We start from the raw sequence: 14,310 nt of genomic DNA, 5'->3' as shown, positions 1-14,310 counted from the left end.
GTGAAATTATGTGAATTGGAAATCGGGACTTGGTGTATCAATCCCGAGGCTGGGTTAAGGAACGGACAGTCAAATGATCACAAGCACCAAATGAGGAAACGAAGCATGGAACTGATGTCAATCCCCATTTGTAACCAGTGTAACCGAACCATGTGGGTCGGGGGGAAGACAGAATCTATTTTCATTGCATATCACCAGGTGAACCCACTGTGTTATGATAACGTAAAGCTGGAAATATGCATGATGAATGAGAAAATGTACTGTAAGATTGCCCTGAACAAGGACCCGCTCATATTGGACCTGGCACCGGCAAGCGATGACAGGTTGTGCCTACAATATGATAGGGTGGTTTGTTTTGCAAAAAATTAAAATAGTGAGGATCCTGAGGGAAGGATGAGAGAGATAACTCAGGAGCGGAAACGAAGGGAGTCAGAATCGAGAAGACAGAGAGTTGAACATGAACGATTGAAAACATTGGGTGAACAGTATAAAATACTGGAAAGACAATGTGTTGATGGGGAATTACCTTCCCCAGACAAAAACCTGTTCATTGATTTGATGCAAGAAATCGCAACAGATTTGAGTTTGTCAAATTGTTGAATTTGTGGGAGGCTGAAATCTGCAGAAAAATGGCCTTGGAAAGGGGAAGGTTAGGCTCCAGAACAGCTCTTGAAATGGGACAATCCAAGGGTCTCAAAACTGGCGCAGAGACCCGAGGGGTGGATTTTAGATCAAAGAGTGATTAGCACAATCTGTGTCAGTCAGGAGGGAAGAGAGTACACCGAAATGGTGGGATACACTCTGCGTGCATCTACCCTGATGGTGAACTAAGACATGAAAAGCAGAACCTGGCACCCAGCCCCTCCTTTGAGGTATTGGAGCCGAAAAAAACAATACAAATTGTGAATAGAACAAAAGAATAGGATTGTGCTGGGTCAAAAATCCAGGAGCCAACCCTTTCCAATCCTTGGAGAGTATAAGGGAATACTGGGGAGACCCAGGGAAAATAAATCTTAAGTGGAAAGCCCTTGATGGAATTTACTGGATATATGAGAAAAAGGCATACAGTGAATTACCCTCAAGGTGGAAGGGGTCATGCTCTTTAGGCATGATCCCACCAGTTTTCTTTACTGTCTCGAGGACAAAAAGTAATCTGTTAGGGGCTCCGTTATACGAGACCCTGAGAAGGGAGAAGAGGAGTCTGAAAAAGATAATACTGGTGATAAGTGGTAAACAAGCTTGGGGAGAGGAAGAGTGGCCAGCGGAATGAATAATTGATTATTATGGGCCAGCCACGTGGGCTCAGTGTGGAAGTCACGGGTATAGGACTCTGATTTATCTACTGAACAGACTGATTAGGCTGCAAGCAGTTATGGAAATTGTTTCAAATCACACCTCCGAAGCCCTGGATTTACTAAGTTGGCAGCACACCCAGGTATGGGCTTTTGTGTACCAGAATCGAATAGCTCTAGACTATTTGCTGGCTGAGGAAGGGGGAGTGTGTGGAAAATTCAATGAGTCAGAATGTTGTATCGAGATCAATGATTATGGAGAGACCATAAGAGGTTTGGTGGCCGAAATCAAAAAGGTGGCCCGTGACCCGGTCCAAAAGTGGAATTCCATTTTACAGTCTTCATGGTGGGACGACCTATTTGATGGGGCATGGTGGAACAAAGTGATGTTTCTTGTGCTCTGTTCAGTAGCCGGAATCCTATTCCTCCCTTGTCTGATTCCATGCTTTGTCAGACTGATCCACTCTGTGGTCCAGGGGATGCAGATTGCAATAATTCCCGTAGATTCTGAGGGAGCTTCCGGAGACAACGCATCCAAGATCATGCGGTTGGGAGAAGGAAAGTAGGCGGGCAATGCTGCAGAGGCATTGGCAAAATTCGAGAAACAGACAACTGTAGAAATGAATAATGTGATATATCAGGGCATCCCACAAGGTGAGTACCGAGTAGTGTAAAGGAGTACTCCATTTGTGAGGAACCCTTAATGGTGATGGGTAGAGGTAGGAAATTAAAAATTTAACAATTTGTGAGCATGAATTAAATTGGTGAAAAAAATGGGGAGGGATTGTAGTATATAGTAGAGCTAATTCATGCTATATATGTGTATAAAATATTGTAAAATCCAAGTTATGTCTTTGACCACCTCGGCTGGGAGCATAGTCTTATTTCTATTCAATTAGTTCCCGGACAATGTTAAGATAATATCAAGTCTGTTAACGTATGAATGAAACCTTCCCGGGCCATGATTGCTGACTTCCCTGGAATGTCTAAGCCACTCATGAGGACTTGCACCTGGGAAGATTGCATCTACCAAACTCAAGCACCGGCGCCACTCTGCTACATGTGAATGCAGGCTCTTCCGAAGAGTTCAGACAACCATCCAGACATCTGGACTGGCTTTTGTATCTGTATGGTCCCAGTTCTACATGTGAAGGGACACAAAGGAACATTCAGTCATTTCTGCCTCAGGCAGAATAAACTGTATATAAGCTAGCTGCATGAAGCAGTCGGGGTGAACCACTGGGGAGACGCTGACACTTTGTTGGTCGGATCTCAGTTCACCCAGCGCCGACACCCGGGGCTGACACTGCCTTGGCTGTGGTGGTTTTTCAAAATTCTATTTTGGTTAACGATCTAATAAATCTTTGTTAAATTTTATTATAAATTTGGCTGTCGATTTGATCATTTATAACACATGTTGCACTACTTCTCCATGCTATGAATTCCAAATGCATCTCACCTCTCAGATGAATGTGTGGAAAACGTCAATCACTTGTTTTTTAAATTTTTAAATATTTAATAGTAATAAAAATAGTTATAAAAATATTATTACAATTAGAGTAATAATAATTTAGGCAATTTGAATTAAGACAATATGAGACAATAAAAACAAAGAGTTACCGACATCCGGGTACCTTTTTCTGGGCAGCACAAGCCCGAAAAAGGACACCCGTTAACAAAGGATTAACCCTTAAAAACAACAGCCTGTTGCATATTCATACACTTCATGCATGATGCATAAATTCCATTCAAACACAGGATTCAGCCTGGTCATCCTCAACTTCTTCCTCCTAATCCTAACAGTGCCTTCGAGGCGGGAAGAAGTTCCGTTCTTCTGATAAGGGAGCAATAAATTCTTTTTCTCCGAAAGATTTTGGTGTCCTGTGGCTGCTATCTTGCTGCAAGTCCTTTCTTTAAAATAAAGCATCCTACATAGCACACTTTCTAGTTTAACAATTCTTATAACCTAAAACTATATTTAACACACTACTGAAGAGAATTAATACAGCATTACTTTCTAACACAACACATATAATATTCGTTTTAATATTTGCGAAAAGCCAATCATAAAATATGCATTTTTCACAATCCCCACTCTTATTCTTTGTAAGTCATTTGGCTTGAGCAATATTTCTTGTCTACTTGCATCTTCTGGACTATGCTGGCAAAATAAAATATAGGATTACACAAGGAAGAATATCAAGACAGTTCGAAAATCTTAATTTCTTCTAATACATTCTCCCCCAGCTAAGTTTTAGCATTGTTTTCTAATTTTTGGACTGGTACCTGGGTTATTATATGCATTTTTTTTTTTCTTCTTTGATTCCTTTTGCTTGTTTCTAGAATGATTTTTCTGTGATCATCAATTTTGAACACTCTGATGTATTAAACTTTCCACAAACACTCCTTTCTTTAACCAATAAATAGTCCAAAGCCAACCTATTCTGGTACACTACTGTTTTTGTTTGGCTTTGCTGACTTGATATTAACTCTAATGTCTGGGCGACTTTATTTGCTATCATTTCTATAACTGCTTGGAGTCTTGTTACACAACTCAACATACAATTTGGGGTCAATACAGAGTTAAATTTCTGTGCTGGTTTTACCTTTTTGTTTACTATTTGTTTTTGGGTTTTTTTTGTTTTGTTTTTTTTTTTACCAAATCTTGAGCTGTATCTTTAAGATTAAATGTAAAACAAATCCATCTCTCTCCTTTTGGACATTCAATTCCAAATCTATTACCACTTTTTCCTAAGTTTCTGGTAATCAAATAATTTTCTCCATTTTGCTTACATGTTCTTAATTTGGATGGGTTATAACAGTGGCTGTTGACATAGGCGTGTGTAATAAAAGAGGAACTTTGGTTTCTTTCTATGTGATGCTTTCGGTAGCATTTGTGACACAATCTTGCTGGTATCCCGAAAGGGATAAAACAACAAATGAGTGCCAGAAACAGGAATAATAGAGGTCCAGTATGGCTTATACTCCCACCTCCCATGCCTGTGAGGTAGCAACCCACAGCAGGTGTATTTGATCTTCTTGGTGGCGAAATACAGAGGCCAATCTGGTCTTGCCCTCTATTTCCTTGTCACTTTCTCTTAACTAATTTCCAGGCAAATTGTTTTTGACACCCCTTAACTGTAGTTTCCCACTGTTCCTCAGGCATCTTTCATTCAACAGGCACTAATAATTCCCATCCATAAAACAAAGTTATTACTTTAACACTTTTTGCAATAAGAGCATAAATTTTGTGAACTACAATACTAACTATTCCCACAATTCAAGCATTCACTTATAACCCAGCTAGCATGTCCAATATTGGGATGAATCAAATAAAGTTTACAGTATGATACTGGTGAAAGTAGTACTTCCCCTTCTTCCCTGTACAATTCATGGGCTCAGATCAGAATACAAAAACAGTCTTTACCCCTCTGTCTGAAGTATTCCTCCCCAAGGAGATGTTTTATTCAGGCAGTGCTTGGAACCACTGATATAAGCATTGCCTCATTTCTTAATTAGGTGTTATTCTTTGTACCTTTCTTGGATCATTTGGCTTTTCCCAAACTATTACCACTCAGTTCCTATTGGGAAGTCAGTTCGGTATCAGCTGGTTTAAATGTGATAGTTCATTCCTCAGGTTCCTTCACAAGTCCTTTGATTCTGCTGGCATGAATGCACCCTCTTTCTGTGATTCCGATTGTTGCTTCAGTAGTACCTGGAAAGGACTTCTTAATAACATAGTTATAAAAGAAAGACAATACTGCATTAACTTTTACCATTCACTTTTCTTCCAAACTTTCTCTTAGCTAAAAGCTTTCTTCACAGCAGCCTCTTCTTATATCCAGTTGTGCTAATAGTTGCAGAGGCAAATTCTTCTTTCTGTGAGTTACCGTTAGTTAAATAAGAAAGGCCAGACCAATTTTAACACGAGATGTATCACATCTATTGCTTTTTACTTTTTGGGCAACATTTAATTGTTTGAGCCTTACAAATCCATTCTTCAGAAAAAAAAAAAAACCAAAACCAAAAAAACCCAACTTCTTTTTAACAGCAAACAAAAAAAACAACAACAAAAAAACCTTCTTACTTAAGAAAAACAAACCACTTTGTAAGGTTTGGAGAGTCAGCAATCTCTGCTCTGATTTTATCTTTTAGTGCTAGCCCCCTCCCACTCTTCTCACAGCCTTGCTGTCAATGCTGTTCTTCCCCCTTCCCCCACTGCTGCCACTTTGCTGCAGTTCCGGAGCAGGGGAGAGCGGCCTCGGGCATGGGGACCCTGGGGGCATGCCTTGGGTCTCTTTTTCCCCCTTTCTCTCTCTCTCTCTTTCGACCCACTTACCGGGGCCGACGCTGCCATCCTAGACTCGGGACCCCGACAGTCTGGGAGCCACCCCGGCAGTTCCCCACTGAGCCAGCCCCGCTCCTGGCCAGCAAACCCGTGTCATCTGCTCCCAGCACCGCCGCCGGGTCACCTCCATGGATCGGTCCCCGCCGCAGCCCCCGAGACCCCACCGCTCATAGGGAGCAGTCAGACACCTCCCAACCTTGGTAACCCCAAAACTTGGCGTCCTCAGGTGGTCCTGACATTCTTTTTCTTTCTATAGTCAACTTATCCTCTTTTCCCTTCGAGGACGACCCGCTCTGCTAAACCCTTTCCGGACCCCAGCTCAGCACTGAATAACCTCCTAACAACCATGTGTTAAGACACTTCCCTGCCTTTCATGCAAAAAACCTGCATTCACAGTTCTGCTCTCTTCCAGCACCAAGATGCTATCATTCCACATTTCAACATCCCACAGTTTGCCAACCACCCCCCTACTTTAACTTCTCTCTTTCTTCTCTTCTTACTTTTTTTTTCTTTGATTCAACACACCTCAGACGGTACGAGGTGCACTCAACTAATTTACTTCCAAAAGTAAGCTTACAACTTTCTTTTACTAGGGTTGCAGTAGCTGTTATAACTTAAATACATACTGGCTAGCTGTAGCTTACTGGATCTAACATCTTTGATATATAAGCTACTAGATTTTTTACTCTTCCTCACTCCTGAATTAAAATTTTATGAGCTACTCCATTTTCTGTATTTATGTATAGATGATAAAGGATTTTTCTAACAAGGGTAAGCTTAAAGCTGGTACCTAGGCTAGTTTTAACTTCAACTCTTAATTTAACAATATCTTCCTTGGTCCATTTTATATCATCTCTCTCTGTCAATTTTTCATACACAAATTTTACTGCCTGTGTGTACCCCTCAATCCATAATCTATATTATTTCAATAATCTAAGTAATTTTCTGGTCTCCCTCTTTGAAGAGGGAGGGAGAAGGGATAAAATTCCTGCAATTCTCTCATGGTTGGGTTTCCAGCTACCTTTATTTATTAAGTGTCTAAGATGTTTTACCTCTAGTTCTACAAATTACAGTTTCCCTTTTGATACCCTTAGTTTTCTTTTCCCGAGAAAACATAAAAGTTGTATAGTAGCCTCTCTCACTTCAACTTCAGCCTCCTTAGATAGTAAAAATCATCCACATATTGGATAATTTGTATTTCAGGAGGAGTAGGGAAATCTTGTAGTATTGTTTCTAAAGTTTGCCCAAATAAGTTTGGGGATTCCATAAACCCCTGTGGTAACTTTGTCTATCTTAATTGCTGCTTTCTCCCAGTTTTTGTTTTTTTTGGATCCTCTCATTAGGAGGTAAAAATATCTCCCATCCAAATTTTACTTTCCTCCCTCAATTACCACATCTTTAATGACCAGAACTGTAAAACTTTCTCCTTTTTCCCCTGTTTCTTCCACTGTATATTTGCTCACACTGTAGCCCTTTTGGAATATTCAACGGGCAGGTTCTCTCTGCCCTTGTCTACTACAAATTCCAATCTTTATTCTTGGGGAGCCACTTATAAAGTTATCACAGGCTCCAGATGGTATTGGTCCCCTAAAAAAATAGAGCTTATGACCTCCCTATTCCCCCTCTGTGCCCATCTCTTTAAAGATTTTCAGATCTTCCACTTGCTTAGGACCATTTTCCTATCTCTCTTAAGTTTATCTATTTAGTTGGAGTTTCTTCTTTTCCCTCTAAAAAGCTGTCCCTTAATAACCTTTTCTTGCATTTCACCTTTGATATGCTGTCTCATTTATTCCCTTGATTATGTAATTACAATAATTATTCATGTGTTTACTCCCCTCATTATTTTGACCCCACTCAGGAGGTACAGTTAGCATTTTGTCTTCTCCGGGGGTTCTAGCAGATTACTTTTTTTCCCCCAAGCTTTTATTCCAGATATTCTGATTCACTGCTTTTCTCCCCAAGAAAATATTATTTTCATTATAGACCGCACCTCTTCTAAAGCATAAATTTTTGGACTTAGAAATTGGTCCAATTGTTCAGCTATACCTATGAGATCCTCCAAATATCCCTTTTATTTGTTTATTAAAATGTCTGACCTCAGACAAAGTCAAAGGAGCATTTACAAACCCTGGTCCGCCCCCTCCTATGGGAACCTCTCTTAATGGAAATAGAGCAATCCCTTTATCCCATTGTTTTTGGATTTTTACCTTCTATAGCCTTTCTCCTGTATTTTTAGAAAGAATCAGGAGAGGGCTTTCTTTTAACTGAACTTTTAGTATTTCGATAAGGTGATTCCTTTAGAGAGTTCCCCTGACCATCCGGAGCTGTGGTTACCAAGGGAACGGAGCTCGGGGCAGGACGGGTGGGACTCGGCTTAGCTCTGGGTCTCGGTCCTCCGCAGGCGGGGTCTGCAGGCGGGATCGCCCGAGCGGTGTTCCGGCGCAGACCGAGCTGGAGCGTGGAGAGCCCCCGCATGGCCAATGGTGGCTGATCCGGCAGAGGCAAAGCCGGCGACAGACCCCGGCTGCAGCGGCGGCAGCCGACCGGAGTCAGGGCAGCCGGGGATGGGACGGACGGGGCACACGGACTGTGCCGGAGCCGGCACAAGGGCTGGGGGGGTGGTGCAGCAGCCAACGAGTGGGGAAACAAACGGGAATGGATGAGGTAATCTTTTGTTCCCAGCCTTTTTCTCTCACCGTTTCTCTTTTATTACTCTTTAAAGATGTTATTTTCTTACACTCTCCACCCCCCCAGCATGTGGTATATTCCTTTTCTTCTGGATTAAAAGGTTTTTTACAAATAAATCCAGAGCTTAATGAAGCTAAACTTCTGCTTGGAAACTTTGAAATGGTCGACGAGCTAACTCATGACATTCTCATGTTGTTTTTCTCATCACCTTTTTATTTATCCTCTGGCAAATTGTACATTTTTCAGTTACTTGTTTTTCTACTCTAAAAATCCTAATGCACCCGTAGTTCCTTAAAAAAATCACACAGAGCCTGAGTATCCCACTGGGCTTTTTGATACATGTCTTTTACTGTTCCCTAGTAAGCATTTTAGTATCTAATTGTCTTCCATGAAGATTTTTCCATTTCCCCAATTTATTCATCACCTATCGTAATTCTTTCTTTCTTTTTTTTTTTTTTCCCCTCTGCTTCCCTAAATTTTGGAATTTCCAATTTTTCCTCATTTGGAGTTAATATTAACTCTTTCAGCTCTATTTTCTGCTGCATCTTTAGCTTCCTGATCTGCCAAAATATTTCCTCCTATTTCTAAGGTCTTTACCTTTTGGTCTCCCTTAATATGTACTATAGCCATCTCTCTTAGGTAATTTTTCTTAAGGTATGTGCTGCTCTAAAGCCATACCTTGAATCAATATAACTCCTTTCTTTTGTGTTAGATATTCTAGTGCTCTTTTTAAAGTATATAATTCACAAGTCTTGAGCCTTCTAGTTTAAGGTTAATTGGTTAATTTCCCTTTTTCTATAGTTTGCATGTTTCTCTCATCAACTTCTGAATGCCCTGTATTTTGCAAGGAGCTGTATTTCTGTTTGCTAACATAACTCCCAAAGGCCTATCTTGGGATATCTCTTCTAGTATACTTTTAGTCCCCTTTTTCCTCTATCCAACTTACTGGTTTTCTGCCCCATTCTCAATATTTTATCTCTTTGTCCCCTGTTTCTGTTCTTGACTTTTTACTAGCAACTTGAATACCGCTTTTCTTTCAACCACTTACACCCAAAACAAACCCCGTGTACACTCCCCCTGGCTTCAAGGAGATGTGCTAAAGCTTAAAATGCATAATCCACAATACTCATACTTTCATTCATCTACATTCACTCACTTTTATTTCTCATTCACCTTCACACATTCCTTTACACCCTCAAGACACAAAGTGGATTCTTATCACCAGAAAATCACAGGTCCCTGTGCCCCCCACCCTTTGCCTTGGGGTTGGCCTCCAGGTCTCAGTACCTCGGGGCCTCCTGAAAGGGCCCTGACTCCGGTTGCCTCGGTTCCTGTTCACCTGTGAGGCTGTCTGCGTGTCACTCACACTCTTCAGGTATGGCTCCCTCACACACTGGAAGACCAATAGCCTGGTCTGCAGGTCACACACGCCCTTCGGCCACAGAGTCCCCACCTGCCCGAGGACACTAGCCTGGTCTGCGGGTCAACTGCACCCCCCTTCCCACCCGCCTGGGAAGTTGAGGCTTTGTGTGTGACTCACTCTCACACACACAACAAGACAACAATATGGTACCTTTTACTTTCACATCACCTATTGCAAGTTTAGGTGCTTCTGGTCAGTCCCAGTGTCATTGGATATCCCTCCATCCAGCTGTGTTGTCCAACCCCAGATACTCTTGGGTATTTTTCCCTCAATCCAGCTGTGTTGTCCAACCCCAGATCCTGTTGGGTATTTTCCCTCAATCCAGCTGTGTTGTTCACCCCCAGATGCTCTCGGGCATTTTCTGTCCCTTAACCCAGCAGTGTGGTACAACTACAGATGCTAGGCATTTAGTTTGGCTGTGTTGTCCAACCCCGGGTGTTCTTAGGGCCATTTTTTTATCCCTCAATCTAGCTGTGTTGTCCAACCCCGGATGCTGTTGGGCAAAATTTTCACCCCTCAATCTAGCTGTGTGGTCCAACCCTGGATGCTCTTGGGTATATCCTCACTCCGGCAGAATTCTGCTCAACCCTGCTCTTGGATGCTATTGGAATTTAAATCCCTCAACCCCGCAGGTTTTTAGGGGCCCCTCCTGTCCCGTTTCCTAGTGGATTGGGCTAGGAAACCTTGCTCCCTACTTCCGAGGGGTCCAACACCTCCCTGAGACCCAGTCCCAGTTACCCCGGGGGATTCGTTCACTCCTCTTATCACTCACTTCGTCTCTTTACTGGCCGCTTTTCTCGCGAAAAGTCGGAAACGCAGCATGGGAGACTCCGCACTCACTTGGCAGGTCTGGGACAACCAGCCCGCCCCTCATTCACACACATTCATCTCCCCCACTGCCCCCCCGAGAAATACTTACCAATCCCTTTTCCTTCCCGGGTACTTCGTGAGCACTACTAGTCTTAGGGGGCCAATTGCCGCGGTTTTAGGGAGCCTTTTTCCCTTCTCTTTGTTTTATTGCCTCCTTTTGTCCACCGATCGTAACCTGCGCCTGATGGTCACTCCAGGGGAAACAGAGCGAGGCTGCCAAATCGGGCAGGGCGCGCCTCCCCACTCTGACTCTCCCAAAGCACCACCAGCGAGGTGTGTTAACCATCCTCTGCTACCAATTGTGAAAAACGCCAATCACTTGTTTTTTAAATTTTTAAATATTTAATAGTAATAAAAATAGTTATAAAAATAGTAATACAATTAGAATAATAATAATTTAGGCAATTTGAATTAAGACAATATGAGACAATAAAAACAAAGAGTTACAGTCGTCCGGGCACCTTTTCCTGGGCAGCACAAGTCCGAAAAAGGACACCCGTTAACAAAGGATTAACCCTTAAAAACAACAGCCTGTTGCATATTCATACACTTCATGCATGGTGCATAAATTCCATTCAAACACAGGATTCGGCCTGGTCATCGTCAACTTCTTCCTCCTAATCCTAACAGCGCCTTTGAGGCGGGAAGAAGTTCCGTTCTTCTGATAAGGGAGCAATAAATTCTTTTTCTCCGAAAGATTTAGGTGTCCTGTGGCTGCTATCTCGCTGCAAGTCCTTTCTTTTAAAAAATGTATCCTACATAGCACAGTTTCTAGTTTAACAATTCTTATAACCTAAAACTATATTTAACACACTACTGAAGAGAATTAATACAGCATTACTTTCTAACACAACACATATAATATTCATTTTAATATTTGCGAAAAGCCAATCATAAAATACGCATTTTTCACAAATGACTTAGTGAGTTTTAGCCACTCTAAAATACCATGAGCTACACACAGTTTGCCTTGCCCTGGTTTTGTTGGAAAGCAATGCTGGAGCCATAAGTGCAGTGCTTATGCCCGTGCAGGTTGGGCCTCAGCAGGGACATTGCACAACGGCAAGGGAGGAGATTTCCACAGGCACGGGGGCGAGCATGGAATGGACATGCAAAGAAACGGGAGAGTTCCCAGCTCAGAGAGACCCTGCAGAGGAGGGCATCTTGTCCCTCTTCAGGGCCTGAAAGACACAGGGCAGGAGATCTTTCTCCTTTTAGTGCCTTTATTAAAAGTGATCAGCACAAGGCTGGGAAGCCCTTTAGGTCCTTTAGCAGTCGTCACTGCCCAGAGTGACTCAGAGTAGGAGGAAAGGGTAGCTTTGTTCACTCGGGGGCAGACCTGGGGATCCTCGCCTCAGGAAAGCACGGGGAGGTAGATACTCCTGGACCCCACTTTCCCACTTTCCCATCTAGAGTCCTGGCTCTAACAACCATCTGGTGAGGGGCCATTAAGGTTTTCAGCATCTCTGCTGGCTCCAGACATCACCCCGGATGTCTAGACACTATTTTGATTTCTTAATTTTGGGTTGGCTCGTTGTTTTTGGGGGTTTATTGGCTGAGTTTGGTGGTGGGCTTGCCCAAGTGCATCTTGGCTCCAAGGTTATTTGCATGTCAATTCCAAGGTCCCCTCCTTTCACTGTCGGAGAAAAGCCATCTACCTGGCTCAGGCGGGCTGGTACTGATACAATAGAGAATTAACGACTGACATTTGCACGTCAATCTCGTCTTTTCACCGTCGGGGTGCCATCTCCCAGGAAACAGCAGGGCTACGACTCGGGACGGTCCCCGCCCCTAGGACCAATCCGTGCGACCCCCGCGGGCCCCCACCCCGGCTCAGCCGGGACCCACGCCGCGGTGGGGGGGGCCGCCGTTCCCGGGGCGGGCCGGTCCTCGCTGGCACCACCCGTGGGGCTCCCCCGGCCCCGCCGGGACCCGTGCCTGAAGGGGGGGCACCCCACCGCTCCCGGGTCACCAGGCAGCGGCGGGATGGCTCAGGGCACTATCAAGAACAGGTAATTAAAAGGAAACTGTTAACAGGAGATTACAACACGAAATTATCAACAAGAAATAGTTAGAACTCCAACCTGGCAGCTATTGGTTTAAGTTGTGAACTCTGCAGCCTTTAAAAAAAATTGGGTAACCTTTTGTTGTTCATAACAAGGCCCTTTAAGGGTCTTCAGGCCTCTTTGAAGAGGAGTTTTTCTCTCTTTAGGGGTTTGGGGGGGGAATCCCACTACTTCAAGGGTGTTTTTTCCTCCCCTTTTTAGGGTGATTTTGGGGCCGCAGACACAAGAGCCTTTCAAGGGGGGATTGTGATGGCTTTAAGTGACATTTTTATGGGGCCCCCACTCCAAGCCCTTGAGGGGGTGTTTTGCCTCGCAGGGTGGATTTTTGGGGTTCTCTCTACCATCGGCACTTTAAGGGCCCCCTCTTTGGTCGGGTCCCACTAGAAGTCCCCTTAAAAGGGCAACAGCACTGCCGTTGATTCCGACAGCGGAGCCCGGAGAGGGGTTGGAGATCCTGGTAAGGTTGGGGGTCCCAGGGGGTTTTTTGGGTCCCGGGAGGGTTTGGGGCTTCCTGGGTGATGGCAATGGGGACTCTGTGCTGGGTATAAACTGTTGTGAGGGTTTCCTGGGGGGGTTGTGTATACCGTGGGTTTTGGGGGTCATGGTGGATTTTTGGGGGTTCCCAGGGGGGGTTTCAGGGGTCTCAAAGGGGGGGATTTGGAGATGTCAGGGGGAACCCAAGGCTGTTTTGGGGTACCTGTCGGTGACAGAGATGGAGATCCCGTGCCAGGTATGAACCTTCTCGTGGGGGTCTGGAGAGGTGTTGGGACATCTGTGGAAATTTTGATGTCCTAGGAGGGTTTGGGGGCTTCTGTATCGGGTTTTGTGGTCTTGTGGAGCTTTTGGAGGGTCTAGGGATGGTTTTGGGGTCCCGGGGAGGTTGGGTTGTTCCAGGAGGTTTGGGGTTCCTGGGAGATTTTGGGGGTACCTGGGTGATGCTGGTGACAGAGCTGGGACCCCGTGCCAGGTATGAGCCCCCTCACTGAGCACAGGCAGCATCAGCGTGTTCAGGGGGATCCTGGGGGGCCCAGGGGGTCACCCCAACCCCCAGGGGACCCCAAATGCTAAGGGACCCCCAAACTCCCCTTAGCGCTGGATCTGCTGCAGGCAGGGGGGCACCAGTACTCAGCCTCCATCCCCTCACCATCACAGGGGGGCTCTGGAAGAAATCTGAGGGGTCACGGACAGGTCGGGGGGACCCCCAAAGTCCTGGGAATGGAGGAACACAGGGGAACTCCCAGGAATCCCCATATACGGTTTATGGGTGATCCAGGAGGAGTTTGGAGGGGCTCGGTGGGACATGAGGGACCCCCAGGAGTCTTGGGAAGGGAGAAGAACACGGTGACCCCCAGGATGGGTTTGGGGGTAACCGGATTGGAACTTCCAGACGCCGAATCCGATGAGGAGAACAAGGCCGATGGCAGCGCTGACAGACACAGGGAGCACCAGGGTGAGATTCCCGCTGGATTCTGGCTCTGGGAAGCACGGCATGGTCACGAGGGGAGGGGAACCCCCATCCCGCTGCTCCACATTCCCGAAGGGAGGAACAGGGGTCCAGGGGGTCTCTAGGACAAGGAAAAGGGGGCTCTGGGGCTGGGAGAGACGGGATGGCCGAGAAGGGGG

At 44.8% G+C, this 14,310-nt stretch overlaps 1 pseudogene; it reads right to left on the bottom strand.

The window, feature by feature from the left end:
• The window catches only part of LOC132334705 (zinc finger protein 850-like), a 1,130,993-nt pseudogene that overhangs the window by 901,648 nt on the left and 215,035 nt on the right, over positions 1 to 14,310 (bottom strand).

Source organism: Haemorhous mexicanus, chromosome 16, assembly GCF_027477595.1.
Source record: "Haemorhous mexicanus isolate bHaeMex1 chromosome 16, bHaeMex1.pri, whole genome shotgun sequence".
Taxonomy (NCBI): Eukaryota; Metazoa; Chordata; class Aves; order Passeriformes; family Fringillidae; genus Haemorhous; species Haemorhous mexicanus.
The sequence above is the reverse complement of the archived record's forward strand: the minus strand, read 5'-3'. Positions and strand labels throughout refer to the sequence as shown.